Below are 22,326 nucleotides of genomic sequence, written 5' to 3' on the forward strand. Positions count from 1 at the left end.
TACCAAAAACTTAAAAATATTAAACGAATGGAAACACATGAACTATGAACCAAAGGCTGAGGGGCCACCAACTGGAGCAGGCCCTCTGAATAGGTGAGACAGTTGATTGGCTTGATCTGTTTGGGAGGCATCTAGGCAGTGGTACCAGGTCCTGTTCTCATTGCATAAGTTGGCTGTTTGAAACCTGGGTCTTATGCAGGGTCGCTTGGCTCAATCTGGGAGGAAGAGACTGGACCTGCCTGGACTGAGTCTACCAGGTTGATCTCAGTCCTCTGGGGAGGCTTTGCCCTGGAGGAGGTAGGGATGGGGGATGGGATGGGGGGAAGGGGAGGGGACAGGAGGGGGGAGAACAAGGGAATCCATGGCTGATATGTAGAACTGAATGATATATTAAAATAAAATAACAGGAAAAAAAATAAAAAATAAAAAAATATTAATATGAGACTCTAGAGAAGGCAAAAGCAAATTAAAAAATTTCTCACACAGAGTAGAAGACAACAATGTTAAAATGGCCAAGTTCTTAGGCGTTCACAGCCTTAATACAATTCTATCAAAAACCCAACAACAACTCTTGAAGAAATAGAAACATGACAGAGTTTATATCTAACTATATATATTGTTACATAACAAAAGCAATTTAAAGGATAAAAACACTGTGGGTAAAAACACTTGCTGCTCTTCCAAAGGTTCTTGGATTCAATTGCCAGAACCCACGTAGAAGTTACAATTGTCTGTAACATCCAGTTCTGACACCCACTTTTCTTCCTCGGGATTCTGTAACTGAAATTTTCCTGTGCCACCTGGTTCCCGAGTCCTCATGGCCCTGCAGACAAATGAACACACAGAGGCTTATATTAATTATGAACTGTATGGCCTATTGCCTCAGGCTTTTTGCTAGCTAGATCTTGCATCTTAAATTAACCCATTTCTATACATCTATAACTTGCCACGTGGCTCGTGGCTTACCAGTCAGTATCTTTACATCTTGCTTCTCATGGCAGCAGCCTTTCTCCTTCCTCCTCTCTAGTTAGAATGTTCAGTCTAACCCTATTCTGCCTCACCATTGGCCAAACAGCTTTATTTATCAACCAGTCAGAGCAACACATGTTCACAGCATACAAAAAGACATACCCCCATCAGGATTCTTCACTCACATGGGCACATAAAGTCACACAAGCACTGACACATTAAGATAAATAAGTGGGTTTTTTTTTTTAATAAAAGAACAAATCTGGGGCCTTCACATTCTCTTATATCAAGGTATTTTATAGACCATCAATAAACAAGAGTATGGAACTGCCATAAAGTCAGACACAGTAAATGGTGGTATAGAACAGGGAGCTCAGAACAAAACTGGCGCATATACTCACAGTGACCATAACACACCCTGTGAAGGAAAGCTCATCCATTTATGTATGATAATTCAAAGCTGATGTAAAGCTGAGATTTAAATTCTGATGTTATAAACCCAAAAGGTAGGAGAGAAGTTTCATGACTTCTTGGTCTTGGCAGAGCTCTCGGTTATGATGTTAAAAGCACAAGCTAAGTTGAGGCAAGACTTTGTTGAACTAAAAATGGCTCTGCACAGGAAAGAAATAACTTGTAGAGTGAGGAGGCAACTCATAATGATGAAAATATTTGTAAACTACATAAAGGATAAGGAGTTAAAGGCCAGAGGTGTGTGTGAAAATCACTGCTACACAAAACCCCCTGCTGTTAGTAACATGTTCAAGATTAGATTAGAAATTTTGCCAAAGAAGACATACAAATGGTCATTAAATACACAGGAAAATATTGAACCCTACTTATCAACAAACTGAAAATGAACATCATAATATATTTCTCACACTGGTTAGGATGTCCATTTTCCCAAAAAATGCATTTTTTTTATAAACAACAAACAGTTGTTTGCATAGATTTGATAAATGGTATTCCTCAAAAACTAAAGATCGAACTATCATATAAAACAGTAATGCTTAATTGGGATATTTACACTTTTGCTTGAAATCATGATTATAAGATGTTTTCATGCCAACATTCATTTCAGCGTTAGTCACAAATCCTAGAGGTGGAGAAATCCTGCATACCCATCAATTTATGAATAGATTGGGAAATTTGTACAACATACAATAGGATTTTATTCAGCAATAAAATGAAGGACTTTCACATGATACAGCTATGAAGCTTGAGGACATTATACTAAGTGAAATATGCTTGTCAACAATGGACTCATATTTCATGGCAGCCACATGAACTGACTAAGGCTATCAAACTCATAGAAACAGAGCATGGAATATTGGTTGCTGAGTGCTGATGGGAAGAGAAAATGGGGAGTTACTGTTCAATGGATACAGAGTTGTCATGGAGGATAAAAATCTATAAAGATTTTCATTCTTCATAATATCATACTTATAGTGAAAAGTGCTGCAGTGTATACTTAAAATTATTAAATCTAAGCTGGGTGTAGTAACCCATGCCTTTAATCCCAGCACTCAGGAGGTAAAGGGAGGCAGATCTCTGATTTTGAGCCCAGTCCGGTCTACAAAGCACGTTCCAGGACAGCCAGAGATGTTACACAGATAAACTCTGTCTCAAAAACAAAACAAAACAAAACAAAACAAAACAAAAAAACAAAAACAAAAACAAAAAAACTGTTAAGTCTAGGTTTCATGTAATTTTTTAAATCATAAGACAGGGAAAATGTACTGGCAGCTCTAAATCCTGATACAAGGCATAGCAAACACTCTTACAATTATATTTTATACATTTGTCCTTACATAACACTTACCACACAGCACAGTGTAGTGGTGACAATATTGTCTCAGTGAAATGACACTGTCCTTAGTACTGTCTCACAGCAGGAACTTTCAGAGCTATCTTTTTCCCTCTGTCTCTCTGTCTCTGTCTTTCTCTCTCCACTTGTCTCTGTGTGTATATGTATTCCTACTGTTTTGAATCTTTATCTTTTTTGAAACTATAATTAGATTACATTTTTCACGTTCTCCCTCCCAAGCCCTCCTACATACCTTTCCCCACTCTCCTTCAAATCCTGGCTTCTTTTTAAAAACTAAATTATTATTGCATGCATAAAAGTACAAAGTAAGCGAAGGGGCCAGAAGTTTAGAAAATAAGAATTAATTAAAACATGGGAAACTAGAGCAAGAGTGGTCTTGACCAGACCTTAAGGATCACACTTGAAATGATGTGCGGCCCAATGGCAAAGGAGAGAAGCAAGTCAGGCCACCAACAGAAACATCGTCAGCACTCTAATTGGTTAGTATGCCGCACAAGACCCAGAGGCATATCTGTGAAAATGGAAGGGCCAAGCATGAGAAATGAAAAAAACAGCCTTGACAAAGTTAATGCTTTAATGATTACAGGGAATGGGAAAACAGATAAACAAGTATGATTGAAATGTCAAGTCAAGGTGAAAGCTTGGCAAGCTCGCTGACAGAAAGGAGCATGACGAGAGGTGATTTATTTTGACAAAAAATAATGGCTGAATCTAGCAGCATTGGCAAATGTGCTTTCAAGGTTGAGTGGAAGATGTTCACACTGATCCACATTCTATTTCTGCAAAAATCACCTTCAAGTTTAATCTAAATTAGTCGTATATTTGGTGTTTCAATGAAATGACACACTGTTAGTCTTTCATTCTCCTGTGTTCTGCTTTTCATTGAGTCTCACACACAAATTAGAGTGTCATATTTGTTCTAATTTCAACTAATGAAAGAACAAAGGGTAGAAACATCCAGAAAGATGTTTAAGGTGCCAAAAGTAGCCTTCACAGCCACGGACAGAGTAGATGTCCTGTGTTAAAGATATCAACAACCTAGCATCTCCATGACTTCGAGTAAGACCTATTTTCCTCCCAGGCCCTACTGCCCTTGTCTTTAGAATGTCCAAACTTCTCTTGCGAGAGAGATCCTCTACATTTGGTATCATTTTATACATAGAGCAATTGGTATTCAAAATAATAGGTGTGTTATATAGAACTTCCTTCAGTATCTGGTCAATGGATCCACTGATGGGTAGAAATACCTTAAGGATAATTATAACCTTTTCAATTGTAACTCTTTTTTATGAGAACAATTTTTTTTTCAGAAACCATGTGTTAGGTGTTACATTTAGCATGTAAAACATGTAATCTTCTGTAGTATTGTAAAATTACTATTATTACTCTCATGTTATCAATAAGGAAAACCAGGTTCAGGTACATTACTTGCTGGAAATGATTTAGCTGACAAGGAACTGAGGCAGAATACCTGGGTCTGTTGACTGTACACTCATAACTATTTTATCTATTAAACTATGACTGATTTAGTACATTTACCATGTTGATGGAAAACAGAGAGCAAAGTGTGACATATGAATCTCCCCAAAACAATGAATCCTGAAAAACTAATACTGATTATTCATTCAATTATTTTGAATATATCCATTGACATTACTGTATGTTCTATACATTTAGGAGAATCATTTTAATATATATCCACATTTATATAGTTTTTTCAACAAATTGTACATTCAAATTTCTTAGTGATTCTGTCTTATCATTGCTAGCATATGATTAAATTAGACAAAAGTTTGATGTATGTGATATACATATATTATATGCTATATTCTGAGCCTGATCAAGTAATGGGCTTCTCTCACTGTTGCTATCTCTCTTTTTTCACTCTTTTTTTTTCAGAATAGTTTTTAATCTGCTGCTTTGTTTTGGTTCAATGTGGAGAGAAACCTATGTGTGCTTTAGGGTGTTTTTAATCCTCCATGAAATAAGCCATTTGGACTCTGTTGCACATCATTGCTGCTCAAACGGCCTTTTAAATCCTCTCTAAACTCATAGTTCAATATCTCAGGTAAGTTTGAGTTTGAAGGAGATTGTTTCACAAGAGAAAATGTATAGAAAAAAATAGGACTAAATCACAGGAAGGTTAAACATTCCTTTGAGAGTTCTGGTATGTCCCTAAGAATTTCAAGTTGATTAGTCAATGTGATATACTGAATGTGAGCTTTATTTGGATGAGGTCAATATTTCAGTCAAAATCTAACAACAGCACATGTATCATGAATGTAATATATACTGAAGATAGATACACACACACATCTACATGCATACATACAAATACACACACACACACACACACACACACACACACACACACACACCTAAAAATGAGTCTTTAAAATGAGAGCATCTTTAGGAGTCTGCTTCCAAGCACTTAAGAAACTCATATCTAAATACAGGTGTTCGGTGCTTCACTTTTCCTCAGGCCATCCCGTGTTACTCCAAGCCCTAGCCAGTGATAGAGAACAAAGAAAAGCTACCTCCACACTGTATAAAAGAGATACAAGGGCCAGTGCAACTGTAGGACAATAGGGATTCCTCCAAGAAGCCTGGGTCTTGGGGTTTGGTAGAAGGATATTGATGAGATAATGGAAAACCCCTGGTAGAAACTAGGCAATGTTGCCGGGCAGTGGTGGTGCACGCCTTTAATCCCAGCACTGGGGAGGGAGAGGCAGGCAGATCTTTGTGAGTTTGAGGCCAGCCTGGTCTACAGAGTGAGAGCCAGGAAAGGTGCAAAGCTACACAGAGAAACCCTGTCTCGAAATAGAAAAGAAACTAGGCAATGTTGATTGGCGTGCTCAGCCTAGTAAGATATAATAATGACTAGGTGGAGGCTTTGATGGTAAACAGAGGACATACCTAGAGCTACAAATACATTTTTATTTTCTCATTAAGTGGAAATGGAACTTACTAGGCTAAACTGGGCTGGGCAACTGGGTGGTAATAGATCTCCATATATAGTTCTACAATAATTCAGGAGTTTAAATTATAATTAAAAATTGATGCTGTTGAGATAGCAGAGTGGGCAAAGTACTTTCCTTGTAAGCATAATGATCTGAGTTTGATCCCCAGATCCCACAAAAATGGTCAGGTACAATGACATGTGCTTCTAATCCTAGTATTAAGAGGACAAAGACTGAAGGTTCTCTGGGCAATCAGTCTAGTTGAATAGGACCAACAAGAGACACAGAGTCAGGAGTTGGGCATTGTTCTTGAGAATGGCACCTGAAGTTGTCTTCTGGCCTCTGCACACATGCATACAAGTATATGCACACACACACACACACACACACACACACACACACACACACACACACACGTATATATGTAACTAATATACCCAAACATGTTTGCCCACAGAGTTATATGAGTATGAACACACACAATGGGAAAAATGAGATGATATGAATTAATATGTTATATACTGTAATGTAATATAGTCCCTCAGACTAGAGGATGCTTAAGCATTTCTTTCATTTGATAATTCAACTTATTTAACATTTATTACTGAGTAGAAAACAAAATTGATAAATGGATAAGGTTTTGGGAGGCAAGATGGATATGTAAAGAGCACATACTCCATGGGGGTCATTATGATTCTGAAAAAACAAACTCCAGTTATTACTGTATTAAAATCAAACTTTGGTTTTATTTTTTCTCAAGTCCAACCACTATTCTAAAAAATGGATGATCATTTCCTCTTTACACTTCCTTTTACCACTGTGTATAGCACATAGCAATTTATGTACACCAAGAACAATGTATTTGCAGAATAGAACAGTTTCAGCATCAACAAGAACTATATCTGCTTTTTGTTGTTCAAAAGAGATGTCACATTTCAATATAATTGCAGAGCATTTTCAGTGAGCTATTTATAATCAGTGGGGCAACTTAAAAGTAAATGTGTTTGCAATGGCTGTTGCTGTGTTATAACTGTATGTCACCTAAAATACAACATGAGTCCTTTGTAAAGTAGTTCTACTTTGCATTAATGTCGTTTAAAAATAGCATATTTCTAAACATATTCATTCTTCAGTAAAGTTCTGAAAATTTAAAAAAAAAACTTTAGCTAAGATAATTACCAAGGTCTGTGAATTTTAAAGAAGTTCTAAAGTTTTAAACATCAGACCCACTGAACAGTTAATTTCTTTGTTTAAAGATTTAACTACAAATTGTATTTGAGTACATATTAAAGTGTTGGGCATGCTATTGGTTAGTCTTAAATCCAGAGGAAGACACTAACTATTATACACAGAAAGAAACATGAGAAGAGTCAAGAATACCTCAAAATCGCTTCTCAGGGAGATGTGTACAACATGGTATTCTAAGCATTTGGGGTGTCAGAACTTTCCCCTTAAAAATTCTAAGAATTATTTAGATCAATCACAGTGCTTTTATGCAAGGCAAAAGGATAAAGAGATTGGGGATATTATAAGGATTCAACAGTTATCAACACATGACAGTGGCAGGCCTGTGTTATATGCTTCAGAGTTAATCAGTAATCTTCTACTCTGGATTGTCTAACCAAGATAGAGAATTCGAGAGACTTGCTCAAGTTCACCATGCTGAAAGTGTGTAGAGTCTGGAGTCAGAAATCAGGTCTACAGATGTGATGTGATATGATAACAGAGATGAGTTCACTTCCCATGGCAAGAGGATCTCCATGGGTAAGCTGTACATAGCAGCCCTTCTCAGGCCTTACCAAGCAGGGCATTGCTCCTTGAAGAACAGCAGTAAGCATTTCATCTGCACTGGCTCAGGCTCACTTTCTAAACAGCTACACTGGGAGAGAAAAGAACAGACAGAACACAAATCTCAGTAGTTGGATGAAATTGAGATCAGAGCACAGACATGCTAAGGCCTCTGAGCATTGAGCACAGGGTGCTAGAGAGGGGAGAGCTGGCAGTGAACTGAACAGAGAAGCTGCTTGGTCAATGCTAAGACATGCATGTTGAGAACAAGGCTCCATGAAGCTTGGCAGAGCTCACCTGCTGGAGGCTGTGCTGAAATAGGTTCTGGAGGATAGATAATGCTAGGGATCTGTCAGAATTGGGGGAAAAAAACCAACACCAATAAATAAATAAATAAATAAATAAATAAATAAATAAATAAATAAATAAATAAATAAATAAATAAATAAATAAAAATAAAAACAGGGATTGAACTATGATTGCAGGCTGGCCATGATCTATAGGTCGTACTTGAATCCTTAAGTAAACACCTCATTCATACTGTGTCAGGAATTCTAAAACCTTCCAACAAAGTATGAGTTTAGCCCACAAAACATTAGCTGTCATCTACCACAATATTCTTATTTAAAAGAAGATTAAGACTAGAGACTGGGATGTCAGTTTTGGTCATAATGTTCCTGGTGCTGGTCTGTGGAGAGCAAATTGAAAATGGGTAAAGTTGAGAATGGCAAGGAGACGTTTGGTCAGAAGTATGCCCAATGCCACACTGTAGAAAAGGGAGGTAAGCATCAGATTGGATCTGATTTCACTGCCTGTTTGGACAGAAGAAGGGTCAGGCAATTGGATTCTCTTATTCAGATGCAAACATGAATAGAGGTATCATCTGGAGAGAGGAAACACTGATGGAGTGTTTGGAGATTCCCAAAATGTGCATCCCTGGAACAAAAATGATCCCTGTCCAGATTCAGAAGAAGGGAGAAAGGACTAGCCTAAATCTATTCTTTAAAGGATACTACTGAGTAACAGCCACTGCCTTGTTTATTACAAAACAAATGTCTCAGAGCTTTTACTATGTATCATAATTTAATTCTTACAGCAGAATTCAGACCATGAATGACTAACAATGTTTTTGTCGAACAGTCCTAATTTAAGTAAAAATTGACTTGTAGTAAAGTGGATCTGATCTTTTAAAAATGATTACTCCAGTTGCATAAATACTGTCACTGCTCTCCCTTTCTCGATAGTATTAGACTCAATTGGTAATGTTCAACTTTCCGCAAAGATGGGGGTGTGCCACCACAAAACCAGTTGAATTATTTTATACTTGGATTTATATAACTGGGAATATGAATGTGTTTAAACACTGGGAAAATCCTCTCACTGTCTCAGAAACAAAAAGAAGACTCACCTGTGTTTCAGTTAGTGTTCATTGGCCTGTTACAGGCAATGGTTAAGCACCAGGAAGCAACTGTCTATTCTTAACATTGCCAATACAATTAGAATTCCCTCTGTCAAAGGTTGCTGCTTTTTACTACCAAAAGGCATTTTAGTATGGCTTATGCATTATCTTTCTGTGGTGTTTACATTTTATCTATGCTGACAATGAGTCTCATTATACAACTGGGTAAAAATTACATGCAGAGGTTGTAACCAACTACGTTCGCCCCATCAGTTCTATGACAACCACTGAAGCCAACCCGAATAAACATACATTATAAATAGAAGGGAATAGTTTTCACTTCCGTGTATGCATGTATATGTGGTTTTGGGAATTGAAGATAGAATGTTGCCAGGGTTGAGCAAGTCCCCTAACTCTGAACTATCGCTCCAATCCAAGGCAGATCTTTATGAGGCAAATGAAGTTTATACTTCACAAAGGACAACCATGCTTGATATTTTATTTTTAATTTTGTGCTTTTAATTTTTATACTTCACAAAGGACAACCATGCTTGATATTTTATTTTTAATTTTGTTGTACTCATAGCTTATATTTTAAAAGGCTTAGAACTGTTATACTGTTCCCACACTTAAAGCACAAGAATCATTAAGAGAAAAACATAAATTGTGGTACTAATTTACTTCTACAAAATAAATTATGACTCAAGTCTGATGTATACATGGATAAAAACACTATTACGGTCAGAAAAAGCTATTATTAAAAGGAAAATATAATTCACAAATGAAAAAAATCAAACGTCAAAAAACAATAAATATTCTTAGGCACTGGTTCTCAATCTGTAGGTTGCAACCCCTTGGGAGGGTCAACAATTCTTCACAGTGCCACATATAAGTCATTCTGAACATCCGATGTTTACATTATGGTTCCTAACAGTAGCAAAATTACAGTTATGAAGTAACACAAAGTAATCTTATGATTGGAGGACATCACAACATGAGGCACTGTATTATAGGATCAGATAGTAGAAAGATTGAGAACCACTATTCTAAGATGAATTGACAGCTCAATCTAGCTCCATTTCTGACCTGTTATGCATTCCAGCATAAAGGTCATAAACTATCCTTGCCTCCACTCACTATGTACAATGTTAACAGTACCAGTCTTGGTTACAAAGGCAGGTATGTGACAATCTGTTGGAAATCAGTAGTGCTTGTACCTTACTACTTTCACTAGAAGGTCTGGCACTTTTCTAGAAATATCATACTGAAGAGTTTCAGTTCGTGTTGTGGGATATTCATACACTGTGTGAAGATGTATTGCTATGACTGGTGTAATAAAAAGTTGAACAGTCAATAGCTAGGCAAGAGGTATAGGAGGAACTCCCAGGCAGAGAGAGAACTCTGGGAAGAAGAAATAAAGAGTCACCAGCCAGAAGTGGAAGAAGGAGGATAACAGTATGGAGATGAGGTAACAAGCCATGTGGAAGAATGTAGATTTAAAAATATGGGTAAATTTAAGTTATAAGAAGTAGGTAGTAACAAGCCTAAGCTAAGATTGAACTTTTATAATCAATAATAAGCCTCCATATCATTATTTTCAGGCTGGTGGTCCCAAACAAAAAAATTCTACTACATATAGCACCCAACATGGGGCTGGAATATCCACGTAGGGCCTATGAAAGTATTTTCTTGGATAGGCTCAGTATAGAAGCATGGCTCTTTTAAGAGGTTCTGCTGTGCAACTGAGCACTTGAGTAGCCTACACTGAGTACAAACTCCTGCTGCAGGCAAACACAACAAATTCCTAGATCTGGGGTGGATAAATATGGATATGGCTCCAGGGATGGGTACCTGTGACCTGCCATGATGAGGCTAGGCTCTCATGAAACAGAGGAGAGAAGAGACAGCCACATGTGTTAGCAGTGGAGAGCTTAGACCCTTCCCAACAGTTTAAGGTTTGACTCATGCATCACAGAACGCTGCAAGTGTGTAACTACAGGTGCTTAGTAAAGTCACATCCAGGCTGAAAAAAACCTCTAAACAGATTACAGTGTACTTAAAAATGTGTTTAGATGCCGAAGAAAGGAAACAAAATGGGTGTAGACATTCATAAAAATAAATAGTTTAAAAATAATAAAGTCTTTAGAGAAAGAATAAAGTAATATAAAAGGAAAAAGCCATGCAAAGATAGAAAATACACAGAGTGTCTGGATCCTGTATGGCATTTTGCTAACTTTGAATTTTTTAAATGCCATTGGGGAGGAAAATAGCTACTGAGAGACATTGCATTATAGAAACTGCTAAATTAAACCAACCGATATATTTAAAAATGTCTTAACTTCAGAATGGAAGTCAGAAAATGTATCACATTGGGGAAGAGGTTTTACATTTGTTTCCACACAAGAAGAAAAGCAACCTATACCATCAAAATTGATAAAGTTTGGATTCAAACAGGAGAGACTTCTTGATTAGGAGAGATGATAGTTCCTCAAACAGTGTGGCCATTCAGTCTAAACTAATCTCTAAGACTAACAAATGCCTTTCATCTGATCAGATATAACCTTACCAAAAAGGGAAACTCCTCAAAGTTAGGTTTAGGGCAGAGTATTGTATTTGTCTTTCCAGGAGAATAAAAGCATCCAACTAAGGAATCTCAAGATAACTGGACAAATAAGACATCTAAAGAAGAAGGACAAATCATCCAGAGAAAATGTTCCTAGAAAAAGAGCAAATTGGTCTAATGGTTTAGCGCACTTCCAACAGGATAAAATTGCATAACTCATCCCACATATTTGTTTCTGCTATTTTTTATAGACATATGAGGTAAACAATCTTTTTGTACTCCCAATTTAATTAAAAACTAAAGCTGGCTTTTGAGTTAGAATGTGGTTCTATCCTTCTCTAAACCCAAGCATACTTGTTAAAGGAAAACCAAATCTCTGCCTTATGTCAGAAGAGCCACCTGTTATGGGACAGAAGAAAAGCCAAAATTAGGGACTATTCTGTTGCCACTAAATTCATAATCCTTTGGTTTTATTTTAACTATTTAAATCTTTTCTTTTCTTTTCTTCTTTGGTTTTTTTCAATTCCGGGTTTCTCTGTGTAGCTTTGGAGCCTGTCCTAGAACTTGCTCTGTAGACCAGGCTGGCCTCTAACTCACAGAGATCCACATGCCTCTGCCCCCTGAGTGCTGGGATTAAAAGCATGTATCACCACTGTCTGGCTTTAAAACTTTTCTTAATGTATAAATATTATCTCAAAATTTATAATATATATTAAACTTTCTGTCATATTAATGGTCATATAGAGTCCTAACTAATTCTAGAAATAGGCTTCATATGGCTTCTTATACATTATTTCAGGCTTGAGTCTGTATTAGGTAACTAGGAATTAAGCTTGTGTACCCTGTAAGTATTTAATAGATTGTGGTCCTTTAACCTCTCCAAGATCTACAGCATATGATATTTAAAATGTGCTCTGGGATATCTTTCTGTATGCTGTGAATATATGTTGTTCTGATTGGTTGATAAATAAAACACTGATTGGCCAGTAGCCAGACAAAGTTTAGGCAGGGCAAGCAGACAAGGAGAATTCCGGGAAGAAGAAGGCAGAGTCCAGAGTCACCAGCCTTACACAGAAGAAGCAAGATGTCAAGGCAGAACTGAGAAAAGGTACCAACCCATGTGGCTAAACATAGATAAGAATTATGGGTTAATTTAAATGCAAAAGCTAGTCAGTAATAAGCCTGAGCTAATGGCCAAGCAGTTATAATTAATATAAGCCTCTGTGTGTTTACTTGCGGGGCACAAGTGGGAGAGATTTGTCCTGACCTCCAGCCAGCCAGGACAAAGGAATACTTCCAGCTACAAAAATGTTTAAGTTTTCTGCACTGAACCTTGACCATTCCTAACAGTGACCTTTGAGGTCTCCAAAAGGATAATGGGGCCCCACAGCAATTCCTTCTGGATTGTGGTAACAGCACTAAGCTGACCAACACCACTCAAAGATCAGATTTGGACTACAAACTGCTCAGGACAATTTCAAGACAGTTACCTAAGATGGTCCAGCCTCATAGATGACTCTAGGCAGGACTTCAGTTAAGCCCTGCGCTTCCATCACACCAAAACTGGACAACATCTAGGTCTCCCAGAACTTGACAATTATCGCAATTTTCTCAGGGTCCCCCAAGATGCCATTGCCCCCAGACAACAGAAAGTAATTTTAAGAACATGGCACCTACCTACATTCCCAAGAGGTGGAATGGGTAGCTTTTAGTTATGTGATAAGTTATGGATGTTTGTCATTGTTTAGAGGATTGGTTGCAAATTGTTGTTGGCTATGGTCAGGCAAAAAGCTAAATAAATACTTGATTCATGGATGTCTTTCTGAAGGGAAAAAAAGGGGATATAATATAGGAATGATAGGATAAAAATGATAAATTATTGAATCTACTTAAATCTAAAAAGCAACTATTAATCTAAAATATTTTACATTGATATGGATTTTTGTATATTGATATAAATTTGAAGTTATTTTCTCATATTTTATATATATTTCTATTCTTGTTTAAGGTATTGTACCTATATAGCTCATTTAAAAATGTAATATAAAGTTCTAATCTTTGAAAGCTAGTTAGGGTAATAAGAAATGCAGCTTAATAGTTAGCTGTCTATAACAATCAAATCTATGTCCATGTTAGGCATGTTTTTAAGGTCAAACAGATATATTTTAGAAAGATAAGTTGCAGTTTTTTTCTTTACTCTTTGGGGGCCTGCTACCCACCTACCAAATAGATACAGAGTGACATATTCTTGCTTATGGATGCCTTAGCTTGACTTGTTTCTAGCCAGTTTTTCTTAAATTATCCCATCTACCTTTAGCCTCTTGGCTTTTCCATTTCTCTATTTCTACGTATCTTTTATTTACTTCTTACTCTGTGGCTTGCCGTGTAGCTGGGTGGCTGACTCCTGGTATTCTCTCTCTTTCTTTTCTCATTTCCCAATATTTTCTTCCCAGATTTCTCCTCATATTTATTCTCTCTGCCTGCCATTCATTACCACCTATCCTTTCTTCTGCCTACATATTGACCAATTCAGCTCTTTACTAGACCAATTAGCTGTTTTAGACAGGCAAAGTAACACAACTTCACAGAGTTAAACATATGCAATATAAAAGAATGCAACACATCTTTGCATCATTAAACAATTATTTCACAGCATAAATGAATGTAATACATCTTAAGTTAATATTCTACAACATTTCCCCCTTTTTTCTGAATAAAAATGAAAGGTTTTAACTTTAACATGGTAAAACTATTTGCAACAAAAATAGTTACCAAATAATAATTATATTTACAATATTCAGTCCATTTGTACTTAGCAAATTCAGTGAAAATGCTCCATTATCCATCTTAATGATTCCAAAGTTTTATACCTAATTTACTTTGTATCATAACTAAGGAAAATGAAAATTTTAACTATTTATTCTTAAACTCCATCACAGACCCCAAAAGGGTGTAATATTACCTAACAACAGAGACATCTGACTTCCTGGACAGTCACCCAAAGTTCCTCTGCAATGTTGGGGCATCCATCCTCAACCTACAGGCCTATAATATCTGTGATATGGGAATTTTGAACGACTGTCCTGCTTTGTTTTGGCAACATTCAGTAGTCACTGACCTGTGGGTCCTGAATGGCCAGTTTATACAGCATACTGTCAGCAGTCAGGGCAAAGGAGTTCCTTGCCAAAATGGCTAGCTTTGCCACTTAAAATTCTAAAATTTGCAATTCTTAAAATATCTAGGCTGGTTTATTTTATCAGTCCCTCTTTCAATCCCATGTCTCTTAGCAGTTGTCATTTGCTTATCAGCAATCAAAAACTTATAGGTCAATGCAACAACATACAGAACCCAGACTCTCTGTGTATTTCCCATCTCTATATGACTTATTCTTTTTTTTATTACTTTATGTCTCTCTTTAAAGACTTTATTAAACTATTTCTTTCTATAACTGTCTGTACCCATTTTCTTTCTTTCTTTCTTTCTTTCTTTCTTTCTTTCTTTCTTTCTTTCTTTCTTTCTTTTTTTTCTTTTTTTCTTTTTTTTTGGCTTTTCGAGACAGGGTTTCTCTTGTGTAGCTTTGTGCCTTTCCTGGAACTCACTTGGTAGCCCAGGCTGGCCTCAAACTCACAGAGATCCGCCTGCCTCTGCCTCCCGAGTGCTGGGATTAAAGGCATGCGCCACCACCGCCCGGCTTCTTTCTTTCTTAAGCCTGTGCACATTTTTAAACACAATGTAACATGTTCAGAGATATTTTTCTGTCTGAATCTGTCTCTCCATTCTTTTGTCTGCATGACCTAAAATCTGCTAAGTGGCACAGCTAGGACCTCTGTATGGCTTTGGGAGCTGGCTCTGTACTTCTTGGGTTGTTAGAGCCAAGCCTAAAGCTCATGGCCTCGTCAGAGGTGTGTTTGACCAGAAACTTTTGAATTCCATTTCAAAGTTAAGGCATTCTTAGAATATCTAGGCTGGTTTATTCCAGCAGTCCTTTTTTCAATCCCATGTCTCTCAGCAGCTGCCATTTGCTTATCAGCAATCAAAAAATTCAAAATCAACACAATAGCATACAGGACCCAGTTTTCCTGTTTGCCATCTTACATGGCTTTCTTTCTCTTTTATATTACTTTTACTCTTTCTTTAAAGACTTCATTATTTTTAAGCTATTTATTTCTTTCTATAATTGTCTATATCCTTTTTCCTTTCTTTCTTAAGCTTGTGTACATTGTAAAACATACTGGAACCTTTTTAGAGGTTTTTTTTTTCCATCTTGATCTCTTTTTTTAATTTATTTATTTTTTATTCATTTTACATACCAACCACAGTTTCACCTCCCTTCCCTCCTCCCACTCTCCCCACCTCCCTCAACCCACTCCCATCCACTCCTCAGAATCACCCCCATCCACTCCTCAGAAAGGGTACCTCTTTTATTGCATATCTTTTAGCCTCTTTCGACTGTGTGAAAAAACTTTAAACTGCTAGATTGCAGCTGGGTTCTCCATGTGGCTCTATCAGCTGGCTCTGCCCCCTTCTCAGATCCATGAAAGCCAAGCCTAAAGCTGGCGGCCCTCTCAGAGGTGCCTTTGACCAAGAACTGCATTCACCCCCACCAGAACTCTAGAATGCCAATGCTTGTGCTGGGGCTGGTGTTTTTACTTAGCTTATATATAATTAAACTTTTTAAAAAGTAGCTTTATAGTCACAACTTCTGGATTTTTCTGCTTTTATCAAATGTTGTTTGATTTGTCTTTTATGCCCAGGAAAGATAATTTAAAAAAAATAAAGAAATTTAAGTGGAGAAACAATTGTTCTTATTCAGAACGTATTGTGAGTGTATCTTTAGCAGAAGCCTGTGTCTATTAATGTAAACATTCCAACGCAAACATGTTGAAATGAAGTAGGTCAGTCCTGAATGTGAACAGATGCTGCTAACAACAGGATTTGTTCATTTATACGTCTAGAGACTGGTCATATAAATGTAATTTATCTGTGTTTCAAAGCTCTGCTCTCTCCTGGCTTTGAAGTGTTCCCATGCTTCCATGACTGCTTGCAGTATCAAATCAGTAGTGTGAGCCGAATGAACAGGATGGAACACAACACCAAGGACTGGACACTGCACCAGGCACTGAACTCATTCTTCAGCTTACAGTCACTTTCAGAATTCCAACATCTGCCTAAGGTTGATAAAATCATTCTCACAAATCACTCCACGGAAAAACTGAATTTAAGAAAAAGTATATTTATATTCCTGACAGCTGATGACTCTGACATTCAAATCTTAGCCATTAAAATATATGAAGTGTCCACCAAACACAGCCTGTTTTTTCCATCTTTCTGAAGGTAAACAGAGTAGGAGTTGATCTGGGGAAGAGGAGAATTGGTGGGAAGGACAGGGAGGAGTGGAGGGAGGGGAAACTGGTCAGATTGTAATGTATTAGAGAAGAATAAATTTAAAATAATATATGTGCAGTGTGAACTTTTTCAGGTAAGTAGACCCAATTCTTTTGTCACTCTTTCCCCAAATAACATCAAAGTTAATTTTTTGCTATTTTGTATTTATTGCTCCCTCTAGTGTGTGTGTGTGTGTGTGTGTGTGTGTGTGTGTGTGTGTGTGTGTTTGTGTGTGTCTGTGTGTGTGTCTGTGTGTCTGTGTGTCTGTGTGTGTTCATGTCACAGACATGTATGTGGAGAGCAGAAGACAGTGCCTGGGGATTGCTTTTCTCCTACTACCACATAGGCTCTGGGTATTACCTCTAGTCTCTGGTCATCAGGCTTGGTGACAAACACCTTCACCTGATTAGCCACCCTTCCAACCCACGATATTAAAAGTTTGAGAAACACTGCTTAATTAACAAAAACTGAAGAAAAATATTTTTAGGATTATTGTTGGTGCTTTATACATTCTTTATAACCTGAATGTAAATATGCCAGCTACTTTGACAATTGTAAAGCCTTGGTGTATAAAACAGGTAACACATGTGAATATGGATGAAACAATGGGTGCTAAGGACATGAAAAGGTTTTCTACCTCCAGTTGCTTCACTATCCATAGTATCTATCATCAATAATAAGTTGAATTTATCTGGAGGAAGAGGAACAGACCTAGACAATTACTTAACAAGAAAATTGCTATAAAGTAGGACTAAGCAAGAAGAACATGTGGAGGCTACCTATAATTAGGCAAGTTTAATAGTAAAATCAGCTGTATGTGCTTTAAACCTACAATTTTCTTGTCTTCCAAGCATCTCCATGATTGCTTCTTTTAGACAGCTCAGACAATGGAAGGAAGAAAATGTAAAAATGTAGACTTTTGTGGAGTCCTTGGAAATTGAAAAAGTATACACGGTAAAAGAGTAGGAAGTTTCTCTTTTTATTTTATAAAATGCATATTTTCTAAACATCATTGAGTGTGGGGTTGGATTAGATTTGAGAACTTGTCACAGGGTGTGTTAGGTTTAGAAATTATTGCTTATAAAATAAAATCTAGTCAAAGCATTTTCTAGATAAAACTTATGGGAAAATATTCAAGTCCAATCAACACTATTCTCAGAATAATCTAAGTAGAGAATGTTTAATTTTACAGAGTCATGAGCATAAAACAGTTTATATATATATATATATATATATATATATTTCTAGTTTTATAGCTTGAATCCATGGACAACATGGGCTTTAGCCAATTCCCTTCTTTTTTTTTAGTTCAAAAATAGATATAGATAAACCCATATATATATACGGTTGAGAAAGAGATTTAGCTTTTTTGTTGATGTTGGTTTTTTTTCATAGAAGATCATAGCTTGGGCACTGGTGATGAGTGATATAGGCTTTACCAACTGGTAGATCATACTCTGTTATTTCAAACCTTGTGCCTGATGCTTTATCCTTCTTATGCTCATAGCAACCTTATTATTTCCATTTCTGAAGTGAACTTATTATTCCCACTTATGAAGTGAACAGAAAGAATAAACTACTTGTTAAAAGGTGCATGATAATGGAGGATTTTTGTGTAGATCAGATTTTAACTTCCAAACTTTTTCCCATTGGTCCTAGAAGATTAGTGAAATATTTGGCATAAAACTACAATTAAGTGAACCCCTAAGAGATTATCTACTATGACTCGTAATGTACTTTAGGAAGTAACTTGGGTATGGCTCAAGATGGACTTGGTATCTCACTTTTATTGGGACCTCAGATGATAAATGATCATTGCTCAATGCACCACAACACCTGAAAACATCAGAATCACCATAATTTGATCCTAACAGAGATAGCATATTCAAGCTTAATAAATACTGAGGACATACTGAACTTTTAACACTTGTTCAGCATCTGTTGGTGCATGTACATAGTCAAATTTTTTCCAGATACTTTTAGTATCAGTGAATTGAGCCTTTGTATGTCAGAGACCCAGCTTGTAGTAGTACTTTCTCATTAGGACTGCCAGTCCACAGACAATGGCATGGATGACATACAGACTTTATTAATTATGAGAGCTTGGCCTTTAGCTTTGTCTTGTTTTCAACTGACTCTTATAATGGAATTAACCCATATTTTTTAATCTACATTGTGCCATGTGGTTAATTACTTCATCTCTGTACTGCATATCCTGTTCTCCGTGCATCTCACTGGCGAATCCTGCCTTTCTTCTTCCCAGAGTCCTCTCTGTCTCTGGAAGTCCCACCTAACCTCTTCCTGACTAGCTATTGACCATTCAGCTCTTTATTAAACTAGTAAGAAAGCACCTTGGCAAAGACATATCTTCACAGTATAAGTAAATAATCTGTAACAGGTGATTTATTTCATGTTGCAGGATGCTGGCATGCTGATATTGGCATGTGGGGATCACAGGATAACCTGTGGAAGCTGGTTCTTTCCTTCTACCCTGTGGGTTCCAGGGATCGAACTTAGGTCACCACGCTTGGCAGCAAGCACATTAACTAACTGATCCATCTCACTGTCCCTATTCATTCCCTTTTTGCATGTACTCAATATGAAAGCATATGGTAGGTATGACATTGCTTTGTGAAATCTGCCATACACATCACACTCTACTCCTCCATACTGCCTCCTGGGAGGACACTCCTTGATGAAAAATTAAGCTAAATCACTTTCTTTTTGCAAAGTACAGAGATGAGAATGACAATGAACGCACTGTACATTCCTGATTCACATAATTTGCTCTTAAACTGTCACTTTAATTATTCTTGCATTAGGAGCCTGCCTCCAGGCAAATTTCACAAAGATTTTTAATAATCCATTTCATAAAGCATCATTGTAGACACCAAGAAAATATTGATACAAAAAGGATGAATACAATGTTTTAAAAATATATGAAGCACATTTACTCAAGGGCAGATAAGCTATTGAAAACAGAACTCAGCACATTTCAGTGGCCTACATACTTGAAACAGGGGCAATGTCTCTTCTACTTTACCCCCAGTCCCTGACATGGCAAGGGGTTGCTGAGGCTGAAAGTGAGGTACTTCAAGGATATCTGTTTTACTATGCATATGGTCAATATACATTGTATAAATGCATAAAACTTAGAAAGAATTACAAAGTAATATAAAAGCTCAGTATGGGCTCATATGGGGCCCCCTTATGTCTAACTTTGAAAAACAACCAAACTATAGTGTGGTGAATTTTAGTTCCTATGCTAACTACTCCTCCTCTGTGTGATATAGAAGTTCCTTGCCCCTGATGTTGGAATATAGACCCAGTAGTGGATTAAAGTATTTAAAATATTTTACATTTATTTTACAATATTCATAGCAATGACACCAAGAAGCATTAGTATTTATAGTTTATGCTTTAGAGGAGCTAGATAATATCTTAGTCATTCAATTGGCATAGCGAACGAACTTAGATTCAAACTCACGTCTTTCCATCTCTGAAGCCCATGGGTTTCTCTCTGATGCCATTAAGAAGAGACTGTATCTGTCTTTATATGCTTCTCAAAAACTTACAGAGAAACATACTAATATATGGAAAGCATTGTTTCTTTTATTTTAAGAGATTATAATTATGTCCCCTTTCCCTTTCAACTCTCCAAATTCTCCCATATGTGTCTCCTTGCTCTCATTCAAATTTATGGTCTCTTTTTTTCATTAATTGCCATTGAATGAATATGTGTATATACATGCATATTCTGAAATGCAACCTTCTCAGTCTGTATGTTATTTATACACATGTTTTCAGAGCTGACCATTTTGTACTCAACAATTAATTGTTGTGTTGTTCCCTGGGGAAGATTATTTCTCCCAGTCTCAACACTCCGTGGTTGCCTGTAGTTTTGTGTAGGGTTGAGGCCTCATGGGATTTCCTCTCTCCACTTTGGCATGCCCACTGTTGTCCTTGTTCAGCTTGTTTAGGCAGTCATGTTGGTGAAAAATCATGAGTGTAAAGTCTGACCTTACTAGAAGACACGATCTCACAGCAAACGCCTTGATCCTCACTTAAGCTCTTATATAGTCTTTTCATCTTCTCTTCCTCAACTATCCCTAAGCCTTAGGTACAGGTGTATTTTTTTTATAAATCAATATGAGCTTGCTAAATTCATAATCATGACTTGTTTTATATATATGTATGTGTATATATATATATATATATATATATATATATATATATATATATCACTTCTTCAGTTAATGTTCTGTATATAGAAGAGTTTTAAATCTCCCCCCAAATCCTGGAACATGTTTGTTCATTGGGTTCTATTTATTTAATCCAGCCACTTGGACCCACAATTAACTTTTCTTTCAGGTCTGTCCTCGGAATATTTTTCTTGAAGCAGCTTCATATTCCTGTTCTGACTGTTTCACTTTGTATATAGATACTTGTCTTCAAATATGAAGGGTTTTTTGTTGTTGTTGTTTATTTTGTTTTTTGAGACAGGGTTTCTCTGTGTAGTTTTGGTGCCTATCCTGGATCTCACTCTGTAGACCGGGCTGGCCTTGAACTCACAGAGATCCACCTGATTCTGTCTCCTGAGTGCCAGGATTAAAGGTGTGCACCACCACCACCACCACCACCACCACCACTACCACCACTACCACCACCAGGCCAAATATGAAGTTTAAATGTCTTCATCCAAATGAAAGTAAGTTGTTTCTTTTTGAGTAAACACAGCATCTCAACTAAAAATTGCTCTGTCTAAATCAGTGTATAAGGGAATAAGAAGAGTGTCCTTCAGAAAGGGAGATATGACTGCTGAAGTATTTATACCACAATTCAGTAGATGGTACACACAGATTAACTGACTATTCAATCTCCTTTATCATTCAGATCTCTATACTACAGAAGCTAGTGCCTTTAAAAACAAAGACTGCAAATTGTAGAAAACTACCCTCAGGGCATGATATGGAGTTCTTGAACTGTCAGCAGGAGACCTCTAGAGGAGTGGACCCATTGACTTTCCATCATAGAGGGTGAGAGAAGATCATAGAGTTCCACCCTTGCTAAAGGATATATAGACCAAAACTAATTATTCAAAGAGAGGGCTCATGTGGCTCCTCTCTACCACAAGATTTATAAGCAATTAACTTGCACTGAGGGCAGGCTTATTAGGTCTTCTCCCACACAAGGATACATAAACATCTATCAGATACTGGAGCCAGAGATTTTCCTTCATGTAGCTGCCCATAAACCACCCATGTCTTTCAAACAATAGCTCACAGACACTCCTGAAACTAATCCTAATTTAAACTCATTGTTTCATCAAACTGAACTTGAGTGGAATTGTATCATTGTTTATATTATCGGTTCCCTATCTGTGATATGAAGATGTTTTTTCATGTCTCCTCAGTAAAAGTTCATACAACATAGCATA

Source organism: Peromyscus maniculatus, chromosome 2, assembly GCF_049852395.1.
Source record: "Peromyscus maniculatus bairdii isolate BWxNUB_F1_BW_parent chromosome 2, HU_Pman_BW_mat_3.1, whole genome shotgun sequence".
Taxonomy (NCBI): Eukaryota; Metazoa; Chordata; class Mammalia; order Rodentia; family Cricetidae; genus Peromyscus; species Peromyscus maniculatus.